Source organism: Rhinolophus ferrumequinum, chromosome 14 (assembly GCF_004115265.2).
Source record: "Rhinolophus ferrumequinum isolate MPI-CBG mRhiFer1 chromosome 14, mRhiFer1_v1.p, whole genome shotgun sequence".
Classification (NCBI taxonomy): domain Eukaryota; kingdom Metazoa; phylum Chordata; class Mammalia; order Chiroptera; family Rhinolophidae; genus Rhinolophus; species Rhinolophus ferrumequinum.
This window is the reverse complement of record NC_046297.1, coordinates 5,870,027-5,883,447: the sequence shown is the minus strand read 5'-3', so window position 1 is coordinate 5,883,447 and position 13,421 is coordinate 5,870,027.

Sequence of the window (13,421 nt, the reverse complement as noted above, 5' to 3'; positions counted from 1 at the left end):
CTTATTTTATTTATCTACATTACATTTTTAGGCACCACTGCCAACCAACCATTGCCCTCCCTTTTGAATCTTACCTTTGCACACCACGGAGACTTTACCTATGAATTTTGTGTAACTATCTACGACCAATGGCAGCGCTGGGGTGTATCATTTGGCAAAATGTATATAACTGATCACAAATTACTATCTGAATAAAACAAGCCCAATAAATTAGACCAATTAATCAAGCTTGTCTAGAGGGTATTGTGGTATCTTCCCAGATTATGTTTTAGTTTTAAGTGTAGGTCCTTAGAAAATAATCCAGTCACCTATCTAGAAATGTAAAGTGTCCTGTTGTAGTCACTACAGGTTATATCTGATAGAAAAGACAGGATAGACTTTGGGACGGGGATTTGGAAGCAGAGGCTAGGAATTTGTCTTATCCTTATTGATTCTAAAATTATATAACCACCACCATGCTGTAGATGTGAGTGGGGAACCTGGTGGGGAAATCTGTACAAATTGCATTGTATGATTTTGTGGATGAGAAACAAACATGTGGGGTGTGTTTACATGCATACACAAACATTTATTCAATTTTAAAAGCTTTCTTTGTAATGTGGCAAGAATTTTGAAGTAAGACCTTGCTTTTGTTTTTGTTTTGTTTTGTTTTTTCGTTGTATTTACTTGAGCTTGTCTCTTTTCCATTAAGTTGGCTTATTTACTCTAACTGTGTATTACTTTTAAGTCTCTTTCAAATTTGTGACTTGTGATTTTTTTTTTTTAACTTTAGTTTACCCAGTTCTGAGTGGGCAATAACTTGGGTTAGCAGGTTTACTGAATTGAAAATCAATAAAGGGCACAGTAGAAATCTACCCAGACAGGATAAGTTCATAAATCCTCAAGGCCTTTCCAGCCCATGGAGCAGCCTCAACATGGAGGAGTGGTAAGAACCACTTATGCCTGAAAGCAGTAAAAAAAAAAAAAAAACATTTTTACTGGCTCTAAAGAGCTCAAGGTCCTTCTACTTCTTCCAATATAAGCGAGGGTAAAAACCCAAGAGTCAGACAAACTCATAGGAATTGAGAATTTCCATACATTTTAGAAATCGTTAATTCCAGCCCTTTTATTTCATAAATAAACAGTAACCAAGAAATTAAGTGACTTATTTAGTTCTGCCAAATAATTAGTGAAAGAAATGCATCAGACCTCAAGTCTCTCAATTTCCAAGCCAGGACATTTTACTTCTCTGGGCTTCCTTTCCACAAAAACCTCTTTTACAATCAATCAATGTGTGCGTGTGTATTTCTTAGCCTGTAGTTATATTTTTTCATACATTCACAACAGATTCCTCTTCAATAATAAAAAGCTTCGCTTGCCATGGAATTATATTATTTATTATCCTTCAAATAACTCCTCTAAAATTGCTTTAGAACCATTTCTGCTATTAGAATGTGTATTCCCTGACTATTAAATAGCTGTTTTATTCATTTACTTGACATCATTGAGACCCTACTCATGCAACATACTATATAGTCAGTGCTTGGTATTTAGGCATAAGCATTTGCCCTTGTAGTACTGATTGTAGCTCAAGGGAGGACACAGATGGATACTACAATAATTACCATAAAAATAAATACACGTAATAAAGAGTCTGACTCCATTTTTGATGTTTGATTGCTAACAGCTTTCAAGACTTACCACTTCCTCTTTTCTTTACGCCCCACATCTGGATAAACAGATAAGGAACCCCAGTTTCCTCCTTTCCTTGGTGCCAGTGGGAAGTGTGTGTGTGTGTGTGTGTGTGTGTGTATGTGTGTGTGTGTGTGTCTACAGAGTCTTCTATATTACACATATGAAAAATATCAACAAGAAAAATGGATTTTATTTTTAACAACCACTGAATTATTCCAGAATATTTATCGGGTACCTTCTATGTGCTGGAGAGAGTACTAGGTACTGGCGATTAAACAGTAAACAAGACAGACATGGCCCCTATTCTTACATCCATTCCCACACACGAGCCACAGATTCTGCCTCTATAAATTAGAAAATCCGGGTAGTTCTTTTGGAGTGCAGCTCACTTCCTCATGGGCCACACTTTGTATCTCACCTTTAAGGGCCCGTTGAGACAAGTCTACTTATAGGTCTAGAAGCAAAGAGGGCTGGGGGCTGGGTTCTGAGGAAAATCATCGTTGTCTTGACAGCAACTACCTCAGGGGCGGCCATTCCTGTTTCCCCAGGCAGTGCAGAATTAATTCCCTCCCGTAGAGATGAAAAACCCATACCACTGGGGATAGGGAGACCTTCCATTGGCAAAGAAGACTCATCATCATTTAGGATTCAGTGTTGCCAGCTTCAACAGGGTCTCCCACACATCCCCAATCCAAAGTAAAGCATCCCATGTCTTCCCCAATCAATGCCCTCATTGTCACATACGTACATGATCTAAGAGGCTGGGAGCTCATCTCACACGGTAACGCAGCCAATCACAGGATGAAGGCCTGTAATTGACTTTCAGCAATTTCAGCCCTGTGGTTACAGGAGATAAGGGTCTCCTGCAGGGCACACGGGGAAGCTCTTAGGTCATTTCTGTGACTTGACCTGGGAATGAAATACCTGAGTTTTGAATAAAAGGATTGAATAAAATCCTTTTATTTCCCCACTTTATCCAGAGGCAATAGGAACAAACAACCATTATCATCATATCTCTTAGTTTTTCAAAATGTTCAAAAGCATCATATACAGAGTTACTTAGCTCCTCAGTAAGTGTTGACTAGGAATAACCAATGCAGATATTTTGATAGCTCTAAACAGTTCACGCCATAGACTCAGTGTTCTCTTTACTACTGGAGATACTATCATTACCACCTTTAAATCTAATCAGATTAGAGATGCAATTCCAGAAACTCCAGAACCAATTCAGAAAAATTCATTCTTAAAATTTTGTTCCTCTAGAACCACTCTTGGTACCAAATCTGTATTAGTCAGGGTTCTCTGGGGAATAGAACCAATAAAATATTGGTTGAGATACATATAAAGAGCTTTAATGTAAGGGATTGACTCACATGATTATGGAGGCTGAGAGGTCCCAGGGTCTGCAGTCTGCAATCGGAAGCCCAGGAAAGCTGGTGGTATCGCTCCAGTCCTAACCTAAAGGCCCGAGAACCAGGGAACCAATGGTGTGAGTCCTGGTCAGAGCCGGAGGCCTGAGAACCAAGAACACAGATGTCTGAAGGCAGAAGATGAAGGTCGCAGCTCAAGCAAGGAGCAAATTTGTGCTTTCCCTCCCTTTGGTTCTCTTCAGGCACTGAGTGGAAGGGATGAGGCCCACCTGTATTGGTGAAGGCGATCTTCTCTACTCAGTCTACCGATTTAAACAATGGTCTCTTTTGGAAACACCCTCACAGTCATACCCAGAAATAATGTTTTACCAGCTTGTAGTGCAGGGAATCCTGGCGACTACGCCATGTGTCATGCAGGGTGTCATGCGGGGTCTCTGGTCCCACTCCCCACATAAGAACGCAGGACATAGTGAGGCCAAAAAGGAACACCCACGGAGCCATAGGTAGGAGAGTCACACCACTATATTCTCGCTGGCGGCTGGGTTGGAGACACAGGAAGCAGGAGCCACACAATTCTCAACCCTCACTGCGCCGCTTGCTGGCTCAGCCACCATCTTCTTGCTAGCTCCCCCATTTCCTGCTAGCGTAGCCACGGCAGTTATATTAGTGCCCAATGGCTCACTGGTTACAGCTGACGGCCAACTAGCCACAGCTGATGGCCATTTGATCATAGTCGATGGCCATTTACTACCTGAGCCAGCACCTTTCTATGTGAGGCCGAGAGCCTGGAAACTGCTTTTTGGGGCTCTGTCCCCACACAGCTACTTCAGCATCCCTTAGACCAGTCAAGTTAACCTTCACATATAAATATTCGAAAAATTATAAAAGCATAACAAACAGAACTGTCTATCCAATGGAAGTTGACAGATAAATAAAATATGTTGGAAAGTACCTAGATTTCTGAGAACCTTAACAATAATAAAGTCTTAAAGTGGTCAAGACACTGAAAGCAATTATTCCAAGGTTCAATATTGTTCTTCCTCTTTAAAAAATGTGTTAATATCTGTCATGCAGTGACTCTGGTCCCGCTCCCCACATAACACAGGATATGGTGAGGCCAAAAAGGAACCCCCATGGAGCCATCGATAGGGGAGTCATACCACTATATTCTCGCTGGCGGCTGGATTGGAGACATAGGAAGCAGGAGCCACACGATCCGCAGCCTGCCGTCCGCTTCTCTGCCAACCAACCTCACTTGCTAACTGCAATCCGCACTTGCTAGCTCAGCCATGGCAGTTGTATCAGTGGTTAATGGCTAACCGGTACCAGCTGATGGCCAACTAGTCACAGCTGATGGCCATCTACTATCGGAGCCAGCACCTTTCCACGTGAGGCTGAGGAGCCTGGAAACTGCTCTCTGGGACTCTATCCCCCGATATCCAAATTCATTTTGAAATAATATTGTCAAAAACTGTAATCAAATTAATCCCCCAAGTAATTCCAAAATTAGGCTTGGCCAAATGTTCCTCATAAAATAGAACTTATAAGAAATTCACAAATATAGTTATTCTCATTATAAATTACAATAAGTTATCTACACACTAAAATTTGAAATGTAAATTTTTTAAAAATTCTGGCATCTCTGTCGCCTTACTTTTCCCCAAAGTTCCCCTGTTTTTAATTCTAGAAATATATTTAATGTATTTATGAAATATATACATTTCAAATATTAGTCTTGAAAAAATCCTTGTAGCTAAACATTAAATACAATGTATGTATAAACTACAACATATTTGAGGCTAATCTATATGAGCAAAATCATACTATTACTGAAAATCTTTATGGGTATATTACTTTCCTCTATTTGTCTTTAAAAGGCCCTTATTTATAACAGAGGCAATAAAATTTTGCAAATCTATTTAACAAGGTCATCAAGAAGTATTTAAATTATGATAAAATTATTGACAATCAAAGAGCATAACAAGAAGTTTAATAAAATTTTTAAACTCTATTTTCTTTTGAATCAACCAAGAGTTGTACAGTTGTTTGTTATAGTTACTATTATTATTATTATTATTATTATTACTTTTACTTTGCCAGGCCAGTGAATTTCACAGAGAAACAATAAACAAGAGATTTTATTCATTTGTTTTTCAAGACAGTGATGCATTCCCTTATTGCTTCAGGATATAAAGCATGTGTCCTGTGAAGGAGTTATTGACAAATGCATTTATGCGTTTCTACTCTATTGACAAGCTTTTACACATAAATTAAGGATTGGTCTCTAAAACTCATATTTTGATTTGACAAAGAAAAATAAGCTACATTAGGTTGAATTTAAATTTATTTTCAACGCTTTTAAGGTAAATGCACGTATTCAGCTAAACAATATTGTGGCTGCCCATTAGAATAGCTGAGAATAAATATGCTTAGATATTCACAATTAAATCAAACATACATTTGTATTGAAACTGCATAATAAAGGATAATCAGATGAAAGATGGTAAAGATTCTTTGTCTATGATAATACTATGAGATTAATTTTATTTTGATAGTTTCATATTGAATAGGAAAATGTTTTAGTGCTTGTTAAAAAGAAAGTCAATACAAGAAAACAATCCTAATATAAAACCCAAGTATGACAATATAAATAACAAAAATATAAATTATAATGTAAACCTCATATAAATTTAACATTGTACAAATATAATCATGTAGAGTCTTGTTGATACACACAAAAAAATGAAAATTATTGGAAATTGAATAAACATTAATTTGAATCCATCAGGGCATGTCGTTAAACATTTTCTGGTCAGGATGATAAACTTGTCTTAACTTCATCTTCATCATCCATGCAATGGTTATAATCATTCCAACCTTGAAAGACTGGTGATTAAAGTATATAACGCATATCAAACACCTGACTGATAATAGTCAACTAATGGGAGTTTGTTTTCATTCCATTAATGAGGACACAGCATGACTCAAATATTTTAAAATAGAGACCCCTTCTCTCATGTATTCACAGTCATTCGTTCTTTTCATCATCCAGTCACGTTTTATTTATTAATTTATAGGCGTTTGTAGAGTGCCCGATATGTGTCAAGTCCTATTAAAGATGATGAGGCAGAAAAGGGTTAATAAAAGTGAACCTGAAGGCCCAGGCCTGCATCCCCTCCCCAAGAACCACCCAGGCTCATCCCCTAGAAATAAATCTAAGATGTCTAAACCCTCATAAAAAAAGGAGATAAGACCCAACTGGTTTTAACTGGTTCTTCACACGTGAGCAAACTGCCAAAACCCGCCCCTTAGTTGAACTGTAGCCTCATTATAACGCAATTAGAATGGAATGAACATTAAGGCTTAGCCCCTCCCCCGTGGGTGTTTTCTGTATGCATTCTGGGTAAGAGCATGCGCAGAAAGAAACTAGTTATATAACCAACATATGTCAATTGAATGACCTCAGTCTGTGCGTCACACCTCCTGCCATAAGGAAATTTGCCTCCACTTTCCTATGTAAGGAAAAGCGAACCTAAAGTTAGGTGCAGTCCTCTGCCCCGGCAACGTCTAGGCCGGCTTCTTTCTTCTTGAATAAACTTACTTCCTTGCTGTCCTCATTTCAGGCTGAGTCTGTGAATTCTTTTGTGAATGACCAGGGGTTAATTCCAGTGACACAACAAAAGATACTGTGGAACACTGCAGTATAGAAATGCATTCAGTATAAAATTTGTTGACACTTCCTAAACATGTCCAAAAATCACATTGCAGTACCTCTTAGAACTAGAAAAAAAGGAGGGGTGACATAATAAAATTGTTCAAACGAATATAAGCTTTAGATAAATAAAATTTATATAATGTGTTTTTACAAAATACTTGCCTCCAAAAGATATCAAAACTCTTTATAATAGTACAAGAAAACACTACAAACAATCTTCATGGTATGGAAAACACACTATATCAGATGAAAACATTATGGAAACTATGTAGGCATCATAACTTCATATGTTTTAATATATTTCTATGTAAAGTTTAGTATAGTTTTAGCCACAAATTACAGAAACCTCAACTCAAGTTGTCTTAAATAATAAGGAAATTAATTATTTCACCTAAGAGGAAATCCAGAAACATGGCAGTCTTCTGGTTTAATCGACATATTGGATTAGCAATGTGATCCAAGAATGTAGCTCCTTCCATTTTTTCACTCTGACTTCCAGACATTTGTCTGTCCACTCTCAGCTCCATTTGCACCTCGGTTTTCTCTTCTGTGTCACAGGGGGCTCAAAGTCTCCCACTATGCCTCCTGGGTACTCCATCCATGGAGATCCTGGTGAGAGATTGGAAGATGGACACAGAAACTACTTTGTTTCTTCTGGTCATGCTTTGAGCTGCAGCAACATCAGCGGATAGTACTGGAAGTCGGCTGGCCCACGCAGACATTTTCAGGCTTTAGTGGCCTTTGTGTGGCTTTCAGCAGCATGGTCAGCAGTGCAGGCTCTTGAATGATTGCTGTGGCACCAGCACTGCCTTCAGCAAATGGCTGGCAAGTGCAGGGTCAAGGTCTTCAGCTCGAGGGTGGGAGCAGCATTCTAACATGGGCTCACATTCTCTGCTTCCCTGTGTGTCCCCCAGCCTTGCTCTTTCTTTCTGCGCTATTCCAAGCCCTTCCGATGACTTTGCAATTAACTTCCTGCATTAAATCCTCTTCTGCTGGAACACCTCGCCGTGCCTCCATTTTCCTGACCGAAACCCTGACTGACAGAATCAACATCATTGATGACTTTGGTCTAGGCTGGAGCAAGATGACAACAGCAGTTCCAGGCATCAGTCCAGATATGCCAATGTTCACAAGAAAAAAAAGTGGCTCTTCCTGCAGGTGTCTTAGCTGTGATGATCTTTGCCCAGAAATCTGATAGCTGATAGCCCTTTGTGTCCCAGTGGACAGTTCTGAGTCTTAAGTTATGTTAGTAAATTAGGCTGCATATAACAGACCCCAAATAATATTGTTTCTAATGACAGACTTTTGTATCTCTAACTGAAGCATTTAGATGCAGATATTTCGAGACGAGTACAGTGGTCCCAGCATTGCACAAGACACCGTCTAGTTCAGCTTTTCTCTCCACTATGCCTACGAGACTGCATGGGTTCCCCAGAGCAAGGCCTCTGGAAGAAGGGAAGAGGTTTGTATCGAGGAGAGGAGGAATGTCCAACACAGGAGACCCAGACGAAATGATTAGTAGTTTGGAGAAAATCTAGGAGAAGGGGAGGGCATTGAAGCCACAGGTAGTAAGCGCTTCAAGGAAGGAGAGATTGAGCGTGTCAGATGGTCCTAATGGATTGTAAAAGGAGCTCTGAGAACTGACTGCTGGGTTTAGCAAGGAGATGACCCTGAGTGACAGTGAAGGGAAATGCTTCTCATAAAAGTAGGTCCCTAGGCTCTTCGTTTTTCAAAGAATGTCAATCAATCCCCCAGAAACTTTCTACCCTCCTTAAAAATAGAAAAGAGAGGCCATGCTTTTTAGCATAATGGGAATGATTTGGAACAAAGAGCACTGATTAAGAAGATTAGTGAAAAAGAGGTCAATTCGCAAACCTAATGGCATTTACTCAGAACACAATTTTAAAAGTTCCATATATTTAAAATAAAAATATTGTTTCCTAGAACATTTTGTAAAATAAATATTTGCCAATAAGCAACTTCTGGTTCTTAAAATTATAAAATTATTAATATAACCTAGTTAAATGTCCAGGACCCAATCAATACTTACAAAAAAAAAAGGAGTTTAAGTACTAAGTAACGTTAATGACTTTTTGAAGAAAGTCAGTGAGCAATCATAAATCTAAATCTGATTTTCTAACATTCTTCTAAGTATCTTAAGAGTATTGCGATATTCACAATCAATCTTTTTTCACTTCAGTTAAAAATAACTATCACCACTCAGTATTTGGCAAAGAAGGGGAAATGTATCACTACAGGGAGCTTAATCAAAGAACTGTAGATAGGATTTCTTGTTGACATTATATACATATATAACTATATATTACATTTATATAATTACATATATTATAAAATTTAGTACAGACTTTGATCAGGACATTTAAATGAGTATAATTTGGGCAGCTGCTTACTCTACAGGAATAACTCACTTGGACACTCTCCTCTTTTTTTCTTTTTTTCTTTTTTTCTTTTTTAAAGGACAAACCAGTTTTTCCAAGTGGAAGTCTTAAAGTCATTAGATACGTTAGATAATTAGTTTCATTTAAGACCACAAAAAAGGACTTGTTCACAGGCTACTTTACTCTCTTCTTCCTCACTAGATTATTAGCTAGGTTCATTTTTAAATGGAAGATATACTCTAGATATTTAAATGTAGGGCATCCCTCTCTTTCAAATCTCAGAAAGGAAGGTGTGTTTCAGTTTCCCGATGGAAAGCTCTAATATCTTGCCCCTCTTTGGAAAGAGCACCCAATCCAACATTCCCTATTCTTCTTTGTTTTCCTCCTTTCATCAGCACTGAGCCTCTTTACACCTTTTCAGCCCAAAGGATAGATTGTCTCATTTCAGACCTTTAAAAATTATACATTACGAAGTAAATAGGAACAGTTAGTCTTGAATTAGAAAAATGGAACACCTATGGAATTAGCTCCAAAATAGTATAAGAGTTTGATCCTTCACGATATCAGAAAGTCTTCTTAGGACTTAGGGTTGAAAAGCAATAAATAGGTTTCGGTGAATCATTTGACATCTTCACTAATAGGTTTATATTCACGGTAATAAATATAAGGTATGTATTTGTGCTGGACAATCAAAATTAAATAATATTCAGACATATTTCAAATCGCCTTATGAATATTAGACAATTAGTCTTAAAACTCATCTTTAAGGTAAAATGTACTTTTATGCTTTATAATGAGAAAATCAACAAAATGTGCCTACATGCAGAGACAATGTACTTACAATACAAAGTAATGTTAACTGGTCGTATTCTTAAGTGCCCAACGAAGAACTTACATGTATCTTTTTTGTCATCGACCCTGAATATCAATACTTTTCACATCACTTATAAATAAAGATTTGGAGGCATAGAGTGATAAAATGACTTGCCTAAGGCACAAAGCTTGTAAGGAATAAATTAGACTCTACCGAGACCTCTGATTTTGATCCCCAGGCTTCAGTCATTACAGCGTATTGCAGAAGATTAGAGATAGAATTTGACTTTGAAAGCTTAGATTCCCGCTTCTAGTGAGACTTCTTTAACACGCCTTCATGCCCAAGGAGAAAACTCTGATCTATAGTTCCATTAATAATGCTATTACTTTAGAGGAATGTTCTGGGGGGAAAGGATTCTATTCAAATTTATTTTTAAAGCTTAATATTTTTGGTTTGACTTTGTTTCCTACTTTTCTCATGCTTGGATGGGAGGGAAAACAAAGACTAACCTTTTAACAATACCAACTATATGTGTGCATGAGTGTGTGAGTGTGTGAGTGTGTGTGTGTATAAAAAATATAGTGTACGAGAAAAGCAAGATCTAAGGGTGTATTTGTGCAAATAGTAAATACATGGGGAGAAAATAGTCTCCACTAAAATTCACTACCACTTTCCTTTTGTTATGAATCAAGCTGAGTATATTTAAATTTTACTAGTTTTTTAATAGCACCACCACCAAGTTCCTTTCTAGACTTATCTTGTCTCATCACATCTATTCCCAGTTCCTTCAGTTACTTATTTTTATTTTATTTATATTTTAGATTCCAGATGCTTTATTTACTACATTGATCATTTTCTTCAGCAGAATAACTCATTTGTTGAATATAGTGCTTTAAATCTGAAAGGAATTGTTGAGTGTTGAATGTAAAAACTTCAAACATAAAATTTCCAATCAATCAATAATTCTTCACTTGACTTAATCTGATTCACAGACACCGTTTGATAAGTAAAATGAAAAATCCCCACTTATTTCATTCTTAAAGAATGATCACAGTGTGTACTTCTTTAAAATGTGCGAGCCAAGTGAATTTCTTTCCGTTTATCGATAACACTACCCCATTACATGATACAGGGGGGTGTTCCATTGACGCTGTCCAGCATCCTGCTATATACTAAGAAGTTAGATATTTGAAAGGATTCTTTGTTCCCAATACACACATATAATCTTAAACTAATTTAGGGAAAGTTTCATTCTCAGTGAAGTTATAAACATTAAGGGTTTCAGTAGTTGAAGTTCAGACGAGCGTTCTTTCCTAATTCTGTATTTTCATATTTAAAAAGAATGTCAAATTTTTAACTTCTCTATCATCTTCTTCCAGATTTAAAGGGTGATCCTTACCCTAACCCCAAGTTTTGAAACTAACAGAGCAGTTATACATCTAGTGCTTTCCACCTCTAGTGGTCAGTCTGAGCATTTCTTTAAAAACAATTCCCGTGGACCACAACATCTGCACTTTCAGTCTTTTTATTTTTTTTCCCCTACTAAAAAACAAGAAAAAATTCATGGCAACAGTTCCAGAATCCTCCACGAGGGGGCAACCATGCCTCATATACATAGTGAAGGGAAAATTAGCAATAATAAACTACTTTGGAGGAAAAAAAATTGGAAGTGGAGTCAATAACAAGAGTTGGACCATCTGAGTAAGAAAACAGTGCTACATATCCCTTTGAAGATAAGCTGTTTGTTTAATTTTGCTTTTTATTCCTATTTTCAATGCCAAGGACGTATGTCTGAAAGATAAAGACAAGCAGTCAAGCAGATGTCTCTAGAGATAAGCAAAGCCCTTGAAAACATACTGTAAGCACAGTTATACTGATTATTATTCTAAAAGCTTTAAAATTAGAAACATAGTTTTTTAAAAATGCATTTCTGAAAGACTTAATCAAAATTATCTATCTCACCCAGATGACGTCATTGACTTAAGAGTCCAGAAATTGCAGATAGGAATTCAGCTAAAAGAAACCTGGAGAATTCCTACGTAACAGAGTGAATGATGGGTTTCCTAGGGTGTTTGCTCTTAACAGACTATTATGAGTCAAGATTTTCAGCTCTTGAGACCCAACATATAATTAAAATCTAGTGCTCAAGGTTTAATTCCTCAGGTCACTGCTCACCCTAGTGGAGTCCATGGTCCATTATCAGAATTGCTCCTTTGTGGAGACTCTGGGAAGTCCACTGGCCCCACCCTCAGTTGCCTTGGCCATGCAAAATGCCAACCTTAGTGAAATGGAACCATGTGCCAATGCAGCACCCGTGCCAAGCAGCTAAACATGGCTAGAGAAAAGTGAGCCACCTAGCTACCAGGTCTCATTTAAATTCATAATCATTAACCCTGTGAGAACCGTTAGTACTTACTAGAAAACGAACTACTGAATGCTCTTTCCCTCTGCGAGTCTGCAATTTCCCAACTTCTCTTTCTTACAGCTCCAACACCTCTTCTCCCGAAATTCTCAGCTGCTTCTTATCTCACAGAGAATGCAGGTGGGGTCAGGATAGAATCTCCACAAGCTCCAACCACCGAGTCTAAGACCTACCTGGGTGTATCTGAAACCACATGCTCTGCCTTCCTCCCTCCTTTGGGGGGACAAATGTGTGTCCTCTGACAAGGGCAAACCCTCTACTAGACCCTGGATCTCTCCCCTCTCGCCTGACCAAGGATTTCTCTTTCACTGTGTCTCCTTTTTCCTGTATCATCAACTACTTGCTCTCTACTAGATATGCCCATCGACATACAAAGATGTAACACCTCTCATCTTAAAGGGAAAAAAAGAAATCCTTTCTTTGTTCCCATAGCCCATTTCAATTTCTGTCCGATTGCTCTGCTCCTCTTTGTTGGAGCAAAACTACTCAAAAAAGACAGCTTTGCTCAATGTCTTCTCTCTTTTCCTCCTATTTACCTATTTTTGTCCTCTCCCTACACAGAAACTATTCTTTTCAAGGTTATCAGTAAGCTCTATGTTGCCAAATCCTATACTAAATTATCATTCTCGTCTTACGCAATCTATTAGTAGCACAGGACTAATGATCACTTCTTCCTTTTAACACTTCTCCACTTGGCTTCTAGGATACTTCTTTTTATCTCTCTCCTCATTTCTTCATATACCTTCTGTCAGATCCTCTAGATACTGGAGTGTCCCGGGGTTCAGCCCTCCACCAGCATCTAGTCTCTGCCTATACTTACTTTCAAAGTGATTTCATCTCCTCTAAAGACTATAAATATCATGGTGATTCACAAATTTTCTTCTACAGCCATGACATCTCCCTCTCCTAAATTTCAGACTAGTATGTCCAGTTGTCTACTTCACGTCTCCACAAAGATCTGACAGGCATCACAAATTTAGCACATCCAGAAACAAACTCTTAAATCACCTAAAGCTTGCTCTTGACC